Source organism: Salvelinus sp. IW2-2015, linkage group LG7 (genome assembly GCF_002910315.2).
Source record: "Salvelinus sp. IW2-2015 linkage group LG7, ASM291031v2, whole genome shotgun sequence".
NCBI lineage: Eukaryota > Metazoa > Chordata > Actinopteri > Salmoniformes > Salmonidae > Salvelinus > Salvelinus sp. IW2-2015.
Window position 1 is genome coordinate 5,532,507 of NC_036847.1, and position 12,439 is coordinate 5,544,945.

Below are 12,439 nucleotides of genomic sequence, written 5' to 3' on the forward strand. Positions count from 1 at the left end.
TTTTTCACTTTGTGGCCATTTGTTTGTATTGTCAATTACTAATACAGAGACCAAGCTCAACAATATGGACCCTCAAAATATAGGACATTGATGTGTTTTTCATAGGTTGTTTTTTCAGCACTTGGCCGGCCTGTGTTTTTTATCACAGCTCATCATCATTTTCTGCTGGCGAGGGAAAGTTTATCTAATATTCATGGCTGTGAGGCCATTAAGAGCCAGTAACTGCAGCAGAAGCGTATGGTGAACACAGCACATTGTCTGTCGGGCAGGAGTGGGAGGGAACACAGGGAACTAGGCTACACATCCAGTAAAACATACTTTTTTAAAGGGAGACATTTAATCAAGTCATTCAATTCAATTAACTTCCACCTTCAAATAATCAGATACATTTGGTGCCATTGTCTGGAGTTCAGGGATAAAGAAAATCACCATGAAACAGTACCATCTAGTGGTCAGAACCTTAATATCAGGACTGAGGATGGGACGTAAACCTAACAACTTCAATGAATAATTTCTCTAAACTGATGAAAAAAAACATCACCAAATTCATTTTTACAGAATACATTACATATGACGAAGAAACAATTCTCTGAGCCTCTTCGTAATACTTGTCATACATAGAGAACTTATACGTAAAAAAATGATACTTAACTAGGCAAGTCAGTTAAGAACACATTCTTATTTAAAATGACAGCCTGGAAACAGTGCCTCCACTGCCTTGTTCAGGAGCAGAACGACAGATTTTTACCTTGTCAGCTCGGGGATTTGATCTAGCAACCTTTCGGTTACTGACCTAACATTCTACCCACTAGGCTACATGCCGCCCCTCTATATACTATATACTCATTGTTGGTGTGGGACTTGCGTGGTGTGTGGGTGTGGTTTTTGACAATGTTTTTCGATTCCTCATGTCTAACTCATTGTTAGAAAATAGTTTGGTCCAAATCGGATGTTAGGTACTATATTTATTGAATATTACAGTGGCAAGAAAAAGTATGTGAACCCTTTGGAATTACCTGGATTTCTGTATAAATGGGTCATCACATTTGATCTGTTCTTCAGATCACAACAATAGACAAACATAGTGTGCTTAAACTAATAACACACAAATTATTGTATTTTTCTTGTCTATATTGAATACATAGTTTAAACATTCACAGTGTAGGTTGGAAAAAGTATGTGAACCCCTAGGTTAATGACTTCTCCAAAAGCTAATTGGAGTCAGGAGTCTGCTAACCTGGAGTTCAATCAATGAAACGAGTTTGGAGATGTTGGTTTGAGCCGCCTTGCCCTATAAAAAACACTCACAAAATTTGAGTTTGCTATTCACAAGAAGCATTGCCCGATGTGAACCATGCCTCGAACAAAAGAGATCTCAGAAGACCTAAGATTAAGAATTGTAGACTTGCATAAAGCTGGAAAGGGTTACACAAGTATATCTAAAAGCCTTGATGTTCATCAGTCCATGGTAAGACAAATTATCTATAAATGGAGAAAGTTCAGAACTGTTGCTACTCTCCATAGAAGTGGCCGTCCTGCAAAGATGACTGCAAGAGCACAGCGCAGAATGCTCAATGAGGTTAAGACGAATCCTAGAGTGTCAGCTAAAGACTTACAGAAATCTCTGGAACATGCTAACATCTCTGTTGACGAGTCTACGATATGTAAAACACTAAACAAGAATGGTGCTCATGGGAGGACACCACGGATGAAGCCACTGCTGTCCAAAGTTTGCAAAAGTGCACCCGGATGTTCCACAGAGCTACTGGCAAAATATTCTGTGGACAGATGAAACTACAGTTGAGTTGTTTGGAGGGAACACACAACACTATGTGTGGATAAAAAAAGCCACAGCACACCAACACCAAAACTTCATCCCAACTGTAAAGTATGGTGGAGGGAGCATCATGGTTTGGGGCTGCTTTGCTGCCTCAGGGCCCGGACAGCTTTGCTATCATCGACGGAAAAATTAATTCCCAAGTTTATCAAGACATTTTGCAGGAGAATGTTAGGCTATCTGTATGCCAATTGAAGCTCAACAGAAGTTGGGTGATGCAACAGGACAGCGACCCAAAACACAGAAGCAAAATCAACAACAGACTGGCTTCAACAGAAGAAAATACGCCTTCTGGAGTGGCCCAGTCAGAGTCCTGACCTCCACCCGATTGAGATGCTGTGGCATGACCTCAAGAGAGCAGTTCACACCAGACATCCCAAGAATGTTGCTGAACTGAAACAGTTTTGCAAAGAGGAATTGTCCAAAATTCCTCCTGACCGTTGTGCAGGTCTGATCTGCAACTATAGAAAACGTTTGGTTGAGGTTATTGCTGCCAAAGGAGGGTCAACCTGTTATTAAATTCAAGGGTTCACATACTTTTCCCACCCTGCACTGTGAATGTTTACAGAGTGTGTTCAATGAAGACATGAAAACGTATAATTGTCTGTGTGTTATTAGTTTAAGTAGACTGTGTTTGTCTATTGTTGTGACCTAGATGAAGATCAGATCAAATGTTATGACCAGTTTATGCAGAAATCCAGGTATTTCCAAAGGGTTCACATACTTTTTCTTGCCACTGTATATGAACCCTATGAATAAAATGTGGGTACAATCAATTTGCATAATTTCTCAGAGATTAAATTATATTTCAACAAAATGATGTTGCAGGAATGCTAATCCTATATTTTTCTAACAACAGAAACAATTATAGAACAATCTGAGATGGTGGGTGTCATACCTCTTTCTTGTGTTTTTCCAGGTGGAACAACCCTGGTCCGTCTTCAACTCAGTGGGCTTGTCTTATTTTTTATTTGTTTTAAATTATCATTATTTAGCTAATAATCGGGGAACTTAAAAGAAAAATGGGCGAGTGGCGTTAGAAACACCAGGGCCAATTTCTGGTCCAAGTCTGACCCTGACTCTCTAGTAGAGGAGGTCTAGAGGCCCTTCAGAGTAAACCGATCATGGTGTTCGTACTGTAAGCACTTGTGAAGCTCTAAGGGGAAACTAATTGAACTGTATATCCTTCAGAAGGAGATTCATTTCACTGTTAGTCAATGATCGATAATTGCAGTTATTGCAGGGACAGGGCATAGGAACAAGACCCAGTGCTTACTGTAAAGCTGCATGCAAGAGTGGGTCTGCCTTTAACATGTCTGCAGCACCTTGTCCTGCATGTATCAGCACCAGTGTTACCATACCACATAGACAGCGCTCATCTCCCATAGAATCCTACTATTAAACGTAGTATCTCCCATGTAAAGTAAGGTTTTAATTTATCACACACCTGCGTTGTGCTATAGGATAAGGAAACTGTAGCATCTTTCAGTCAAGAGATAGCTTATCAAGAGCCGTTAACTGAGATACCTTATCAAGAGTTAGTTATTCACTTACCGTGAACTTAACTACCTTGCTGAAACAGAAATAGTGTAATAAACCAAACTACAGAGTAACATAATCAACAGTATTTGAGTGGCCGCTCCGGATCAGAATAACGCCCGGAGGTAAAGTCTTCAACCCAGGAGAATCCCACTAAATTACTTTCAGAAGAAGATTTAAATTGATTATGTCAATAAATGCTGAGCACGCAGCTAATATTTCATTGACAGTGCAGTTAAATGTGCAGTGAGTAGACTGAGAGAGACATTAGTGCATGTGGAAGGAAGCAGGAGGCCAAAGGGCCATACAGATGCCTTGGTTGCTATAGTACTGCTGGGAACTGTCCCCTGGACACAGGAGTCATTCTTAGACAAAGTAAAAAAAAATAAAAAAAGAGTAAGTAGCATTGACTCTTAGACATAATGGCACCATTAAACAATTATTTTAAGGGAAAGGGAAATTAACAAAACATTATTTAAACATGACTTACATCAAGGTTCTAATGCATTAAATACAGTTGAAGTCAGAAGTTTACATACACTTAGGTTGGAGTCATTCAAACTCGTTTTTCAACCACTCCACAAATTTCTTGTTAACAAACTATAGTTTTGGCAAGTCGGTTAGGACATCTACTTTGTGCATGACACAAGTAATTTTCCCAAACAACTGTTTACAGACAGATTATTTCACTTATAATTCACTGTATCACAATTCCAGTGGGGCAGAAGTTTACATACACTAAGTTGACTGTGCCTTTAAACAGCTGGAAAATTCCAGAAATTGATGTCATGTCTTTAGAAGCTTCTGATAGGCTAAATTACATTATTTGAGTCAATTGGAGGTGTACCTGTGGATGTATTTCAAGGCCTACCTTCAAACTCAATGCCTCCTTGCTTGACATCATGGGAAAAATCAAAAGAAATCAGCCAAAACCTCAGAAAAAAAGGTTTAGACCTCCATAAGTCTGGTTCATCCTTGGGAGCAATTTCCAAACGCCTGAAGGTACCTCGTTCATCTGTACAAACAATAGTCCGCAAGTATAAACACCATGGGACCACACAGCCGCCATACCCTCAGGAAGGAGACGCGTTCTGTCTCCTAGAGATGAACGTACTTTGGTGCGAAAAGTGCAAATCAATCCCAGAACAACAGCAAAGGACCTTGTGAAGATGCTGGAGGAAACAGGTACAAAAGTATCTATATCCACAGTAAAACGAGTCCTATATCGGCATAACCTGAAAGGCCGCTCAGCAAGGAAGAAGCCACTGCTCCAAAACTGCCATAAAAAAAGCCAGACTACAGTTTGCAACTGCACATGGGGACAAAGATCGTACTTTTTGGAGAAATGTCCTCTGGACTGATGAAATAAAATAGAACTGTTTGGCCATAATGACCATCGTTATGTTTGGAGAAAAAAGGGGAGGCTTGCAAGCCGAAGAAACACCATCCCAACCGTGAAGCACGGGGGTGTCAGCATCATGTTGTGGGGGTGCTTTGCTGCAGGAGGGACTGGTGCACTTCACAAATATATATGGCATCATGAGGAAGGAAAATTATGTGGATATATTGAAGCAACATCTCAAGACATCAGTCAGGAAGTTAAAGCTTGGTTGCAATGGGACTTCCAAATGGACAATGACCCCAAGCATACTTCCAAAGTTGTGGCAAAATGGCTTAAGGACAAAAAGTCAAGGTATTGGAGAGGCCATCACAAAGCCCTGACCTCAATCCTATAGAAAATTTGTGGGCAGAACTGAAAGGCATGTGCGAGCAAGGAGGCCTACAAACCTGACTCAGTTACACCAGCTCTGTCAGGAGGAATGGGCCAAAATTCACCCAACTTATTGTGGGAAGCTTGTGGAAGGCTACCTGAAATGTTTGACCCAAGTTAAACAATTTAAAGGCAATGCTACCAAATACTAACTGACTGTATGTAAACTTCTGACGCACTAGGAATGTGATGAAAGAAATATAAGCTGAAAATAAATCATTCTCCCTACTATTATTCTGACATTTCACATTCTTAAATAAAAGTGGTGATCCTAACTGACCTAAGACAGGGAATTTTTACTAGGATTAAAGTCAGGAATTGTGAAAAAAACTTGAGTTTAAATGTATTTGGCTAAGGTGTATGTAAACTTCCAACTTCAACTGTATATACACCTGTTCTGAAAGGCCCCAGAATCTACAACACCACTAAGCAAGGGCACCTCCAAACAGGTCAGGGACAAAGTTGTGGAGAAGTACATATCAGGGTTGAGTTATAGAAAAATATCAGAAACTTTGAACATCCCACGGAGCACCATTAAATCCATTATTAAAAAACGGAAAGAATATGGCACCACAACAAACCTGCCAAGAGAGGGCCGCCCACCAAAACTCACGGACCAGGCAAGGAGAGCATTAATCAGAGAGGCAACAAAGAGACCAAAGATAACCCTGAAGAGCTGCAAAGTTCCACAGCGGAGATTGGAGTATCTGTCCATAGGACCACTTTAAGCCGTACACGCCACGGAGCTGGGCTTTACGGAAGAGTGTTCAGAAAAAAAGCCACTGCTTAAAGAAAGAAAAAGAAAAACACGTTTGGTGTTCGCTAAAGGGCATGTGGGAGACTCCCCAAACATATGGAAGAAGGTACTCTGGTCAGATGAGACAAAATTTAGCTTTTTGGCCATCAAGGAAAATGCTATGTCTGGTGCAAACCCAACACCTCTCATCACCCCCGAGAACACCTTCCCCACAGTGAAGCATGGTGTTTGCAGCATCATGCTAAGGGGATGTTTTCATCGGCAGGGACTGGAAACTGGTCAGAATTGAAGGAATGATGGATGGCGCTAAATCAGGAAATTCTTGAGGGAAACCTGTTTCAGTCTTCCAGAGATTTGAGACTGGGAAGGAGGTTCACCTTCCAGCAGGACAATGCCCTAAGAATACTGCTAAAGCAACACTCGAGTGGTTTAAGGGAAAACATTTAAATGTCTTGGAATGGCCTAGTCAAAGCCCAGACCTCAATTCAATTGAGAATCTGTGGTATGACTTAAAGATTGCTATACACCAGCGGAACCCATCCAACTTGAAGAAGCTGTGTGGCTTCAAAAACCCAGTGGCTAGATGTGCCAAGCTTATAGAGACATACCCCAAGAGACTTGCAGCTGTAATTGCTGAAAAAGGTGGCTCTACAAGTATTGACTTTGGGGGTGTGAATAGTTACGCACGTTTTTTTGTCTTATTTCTTACATATATTGCATCTTCAAAGTGGTAGGCATGTTGTGTAAATCAAATGATAAAACCCCCCAAAAATCTATTTTAATTCCAGGTTGTAAGGCAATAAAATATGAAAAATGCCAAGAGGGGTGAATATTTTAGTACGCCACTGTACATCAATGTTGTGTCTGAGGCTATCCGGAACATATCCCAGTCCATGTGATCAAAGAAGTCTTGAAGCGTGGAATCCGATTGGTCAGACCAGCGTTGGAAAGACCTGAGCACGGGCGTTTCCTGTTTTAGTTTCTGTCTATAGGCTGGGAGCAACAAAATGGAGTCATGGTCAGATTTGCCGAAGGCAGGGTGGGGGAGGGCTTTGTATGCATTGCGGAAGTTAGAGTAGCAATGATCCAGAATGCAACCAGCTCGTGTCGCGCATTCGATATTCTGATAGAATTTAGGAAGTGTTGTTCTCAGGTTAGCTTTGGTTAAAATCCCCAGCTACAATAAATGCAGCCTCAGGATGTATGGTTTCCAGTTTGCAAAAGGTCCAGTGAAGTTCTTTCAGGGCCGCCGAGGTATCTGCTTGGGGGGGGGGGGGGGGTATACACGGCTGGACTATAAATCGAAGAGAATTCTCTTGGAAGATAATGTGGTCGGCATTTGATTGAGTTCCTGTATGTTGTTGTGATTACACCATGAGTCGTTAATCATAAGGCATACACCCCCACCCTTATTCTTACTAGAGAGATGTTTGTTTCTGTTGGCGCAAGTGCTCAGCATATGTGGGAACTCCTTCAAGATGTTGGAAAAGCATTCAAGGTGAAGCTGGTTGAGAGAATGCCAAGAGTGTGCAAAGCTGTCATCAAGGCAAAGGGTGGCTATTTGAAGAATCTCAAATATAATATATATTTTGATTTGTTTAATACTTTTTTGGTTACTACATGATTCCATATGTGTTATTTCATAGTTATGATGTCTTCACTATTATTCTACAATGTAGAAAATAGTAAAAATTAAGAAAAACACTGGGCCTTTAATACTTTAATATTCTTGTATTAGTGGACCGATATAGCCGTCTACAGAGCCAGGATGGGAAAAAAGATTTGTCCCCCCCCCCCTCCAGCGAGGGAAAAAGAAAACACAGCACCCCCACCCCCAAACTACTTCCCGCAGCTATGGAAAATAAGTTCACAGGACACAGTGTGATTTAGGTCATTACTAATCGTTGCATGTGATACAGGCTTTGTTTATTCTAATTTATATCTTGAGGTAGGACGTTAGCAAGTTAGACACATCGATTGGTCAATCTATCAATGAAATGTATTTATAAAGCCCTTTTTACATCAGCAGATGTCACAAAGTGCTACGCAGATACCCAGCCTAAAACCCCAAACAGCAAGCAATGCAGATGTAGAAGCATGGTGTCACCTCGTTAGTATGTGTTACACCTGTGCATGCTTCTCTTCTTCTTCTTTGGGATTGGGTTGGCGGATCGCATCCAATGTTCAAGGTACATACACCGCCACCTACTGCACTGGAGTGTGAGGCCAGTCACAGCCTAACTACATTAAATTATTTTCATTAGTCCTGTTGCTCGAAGAAAGTGAAATACAGCCCAAGACACCACTTCCCTCCCCTTTCCTCCCGCCACTACACCACCCAAACCCCAACCTTGTCCAGCCTATCTCTCCCTATCTATATCATAGAATTTACTAAATATCAACACATGCTCCATTGTTTTCTCCACTAAACACCCATCACACAGACCTGTTTCATGTCTCCCTATCATCCACAACATGGCATTCAAACTTGTATGCCCTAACCGTAGCGTACTCCACACAACTTCATCTCTCCTACATTCAGTGGTGTAAAGTACTGAGGTAAAATTACTTGAAAGTACAACTTAAGTAGTTTTTTGGGGTATCTGTACTTTACTTTACTATTTATATTTCTGACAACTATTACTTCACTACATTCCTATAGAAAAGTATGTACTTTTTAACTGACACCCAAAAGTACTCGTTACATTTTTAATGCTTAGCAGGACAGGAAAATTGTGTAATTTACACACTTATCAAGAGAACATCCCTGGTCATCCATACTGATGGTCTGGCGGACTCAACAAACACAATGCTTCATTTGTAAATTATGTCTGAGTATTGGAGCGTACCCCTGGCTATCCATAAATTTAAAAAGCTGTTTTGCTTAATATAAGAAATTTGAAATGATTTATACTTTTACTTTTGATACTTAAGTATATTTTGGCAATAACATTCCCTTTTGATACTTACTTATATTTAAAACCAAATACTTTTAGACTTTTACTCAAGTAGGATTTTGGGTGACTTTTCAAATGTTCTATTAAGGTATCTTTATATTTACTCAAGTACGACAATTGGGTACTTTTTCCACCACTGCCTCCATCCCATACTCCCACCTCTACCTTCACTGACTGATGCACACAATAAAATTGCCTCCCCTTCAGTGGCGATTTTAGCATGTAAATATTGGTGGGAATTTTTTTTAAATAAGTGGGATGCATGCCAGCGAAGCCACTACACAACACAACCTTAAACAATACATTAATTGCACTAAAACGGTGATAAACGGTGCCCACAAACTGTTAGGGCCTACATAAAGCTGTTCCAACAGCGGTCCCAACATCTTACCACTTCTACACCTGGCTATCAGCGGAGCCTTGTCTGGCAGGGAAACAGTTCATTCAGCCTCATTTACTGCCTTTTAAAAAAACATAGCTGATATGGCTGACTTGCTTAAACAAATATGGTTTCTATTGACAATTGAGATGTACAAACTATGGCATAAGGGGACGACAAGCGGATAAGAGGCAATCCGTAATTTCGATTAAGACATTAATGAGCGAGCTAGGACGGACATAACGTTAGTCAATATAACTATCTGTTTAGCACTTTTGAAATGTACAGCGACAGAATTCAGAACATGGGTAGTTCTTACAGTGCTCTCCCTGTACACCAAGTCAGAACCGTAGGATAAATAAAGGGGACATATAAGCAGACAATGAAAGCTCCTACTGTCACGTCTTCCGCCGAAGTCGGTCCCTCTCCTTGTTCGGGCGGCGTTCGGCGGACGGAGTCGCTGGTCTTCTAGCCATCGCCGCTCCACCTTTCATTTTCCATTTGTTTTGTCTTGTTTTCCCGCACACCTGGTTCACATTCCCTCATCAGACTAAATGTATATTACCCTCTGTTTCCCCCATGTCTGTGTGTGGAATTGTTCTTTGTGTAGGGTGTTACGCTACAGGCTGGCTTGCGCTAGGTTTGTTTCAAACCTAGGTTTGTTTGTTTTGTTTAACCCGGTTCATGTAACCGTGGTTGTGCTTTGTGGTGCCTCGCCTTTGCCTTTGGGCCAGGGTGTATATTAAAGTTCTCCTGTTATCACCCATCTCTGCTCTCCTGCGCCTGACTTCCCGGCAACCAGTCACTCACCCCATTACACCTACAGTATTCAATGACTACATTTCTCCAAAACAGGTTATAGGCTACAGTAGAACAGTCAGAACAGTAGGCGAAATTCTCCCTGGCATATTACATCATTTATGCAGCAGCATACAATACATTTTTGGACTCACTTTGTTGTGTTGTGCTCACTTAAACAGGAATGTGGCGCGGCGGTCCTTCGTGGGCAAATCTTGTCATCAAAGTCTGGCATTCTCTGTATTTATGGTGCTTTCAAAACAACTGGAGGCAGATTTACAATTCCAAGTTGGATGAACGTTCAAAACGTATTTCCCCAGTCGGAACTTGTTTACTCCCGACTTCCCAGTTGTCTTGAACTCACTGAAGTGAAGTCAAGATTTCACATTTCCGAGTTAACAGTTGTTTTGAGTGCGACACAAATCATGCTTCATTGACAGCATGGCCAATGTTGAATATTTATCATTTTAAATTTGGAAAAATCCCAGATTTGGGACCACACAGCCACTGTCACTGATTCCTTCCAAACCACTCGTTGAATTTGCGATTTCCAACTTGTTGTGTAATGTTTATATGTCCAATGGCCGATGAGATACGTTTTATCTATAATTTCTCTTCATTATTTCTCTTCATATGACAAGGTTGAAAAGGATTTGCCAGTAGATTGTTAACTTGATTCATGATGATGAGTGCTAGCTAAGATTGTGAAAGTATGATGTTGACACGATCAGTCCAATCAAAGCTACTGTACGTATAACGTGATTTGACGTAATTTTATTTGTGGCCAATGACCTTGAGCCTTCTTGCATGGGCACTAATGTAACACCCGAAGGGCTAGAATTTTCGAGGTCTCCTCTTACACTTGGCAGTGACGTAAAGTCCCCATGAGTGACAGAACACTGAGCCAATCACAGCGCAACGCTCCGTATTTTCTGCTGGCTTGCCCCACCGCCACAGAAAGCACTGAGCTAGGCTGAAACACCTGCATTTTGGAGCTGCCTCACTCAAGAAAACAAAATAGTATGTATGCGGCTTTATTAACTCAATTATATATATTAGTTTTACATTGTTTGCAAACTGATATGTGACACATATTAATGCCAAAATAACATGCAAAACAGGCCCCACCTGTCCTGCCCCACCTGTCCTGAATGATGGGTCGCCACTGCTCCCTATACTTCTAGCATCACAATAGCTTTGCAAAAGATTGAGCCCTTTTGCCCGGATCAATGAATTCTCTGCGGCACAGTGGGACCTGAATATCTACCCTGCTGGCTTGTCATCTTGTTAGTCAGAAGGTGATATTTAACAGTCGCTGGCCCAGTGTTCCAGTTAGCTGGGGAGATGTGGAGGGTTAACACCTTTAGTTGGCTCTCCCTATTTGATTTCCAAAAAACAATTATTTATTCCATATTTCCTGTTTTCATTTTGCTCCACTTTTTGGTTTGCTTCCTGTCTAAGTTTGATGTGAGTTTTAATTTTGTTCGCAACTCTTGGGCAAATTTAGTGGGCGCTCATGGTGGGTATCTTTTAGGTTCCAGTTGTTGTTGCTAGGCAACTTTCAGTGCACACCCACATGAGTGTTTTTCAGAACCCCTCCTAGAACCCCACCTGTTTCGTTTTGGTTTTCAATGACTCTTTGTTAGTTCCCCCTTCAGTTTGAGCGACAATTTCTTGTTTCTTGCTGGGGACTGTAACACATGTGACATAAACTGGATCATTCACTTACATGCGTGTTCATAAATCCTATATGTTATCCATATGGAGCATAACACAGCATTATTCATGTTTGCGGTAAAATGTTACAGAAAGGGACTCCAATCTGTTCTGCCGATGGACCACAGTTAGTATGAAAGTTTCTCTAATTGACCCCAAAGCCCAACAGAAGAACAGGTCAGCAGCACCAATACACCCCCAGAGCCCACCTCAATGCCTAGAGGATGGGGGATACATATAAGATCTCACTAGGGCTTTTAGGGCCTTTCAGTGAGTGTCCACTCTGGAGCTTATCATGCACTCACCACCAGAGAAGTCCATCCACCCATGCTCATGATAGTATCAATAGGCATGTAGTGGCTAACCTTCCTGATAGCCACTCTAGCACAGGTGCGATTGCAAATGTTCATAAACGTGTGCAGCACAAACCGCTTTACAAACCTAGATCTTTGGTTGGGTCTTTTACCCATTTATTAGGAGCAAAATACAGCAATTGTTCCATACTAGTTACCGTAGCGCATATCATAGTTCCAAAGATGTTTAAAAAATTATTATGAAACAAAATGATCGTCACATATATAGGTGCAAGGATTAAGTGCATTGCTCAAGGGCACATCGACAAATGTTTCACCTTGGTAACCTTTCGCTTACTGGTCCAACGCTCTAACCGCCCTAAAAAAAAAGG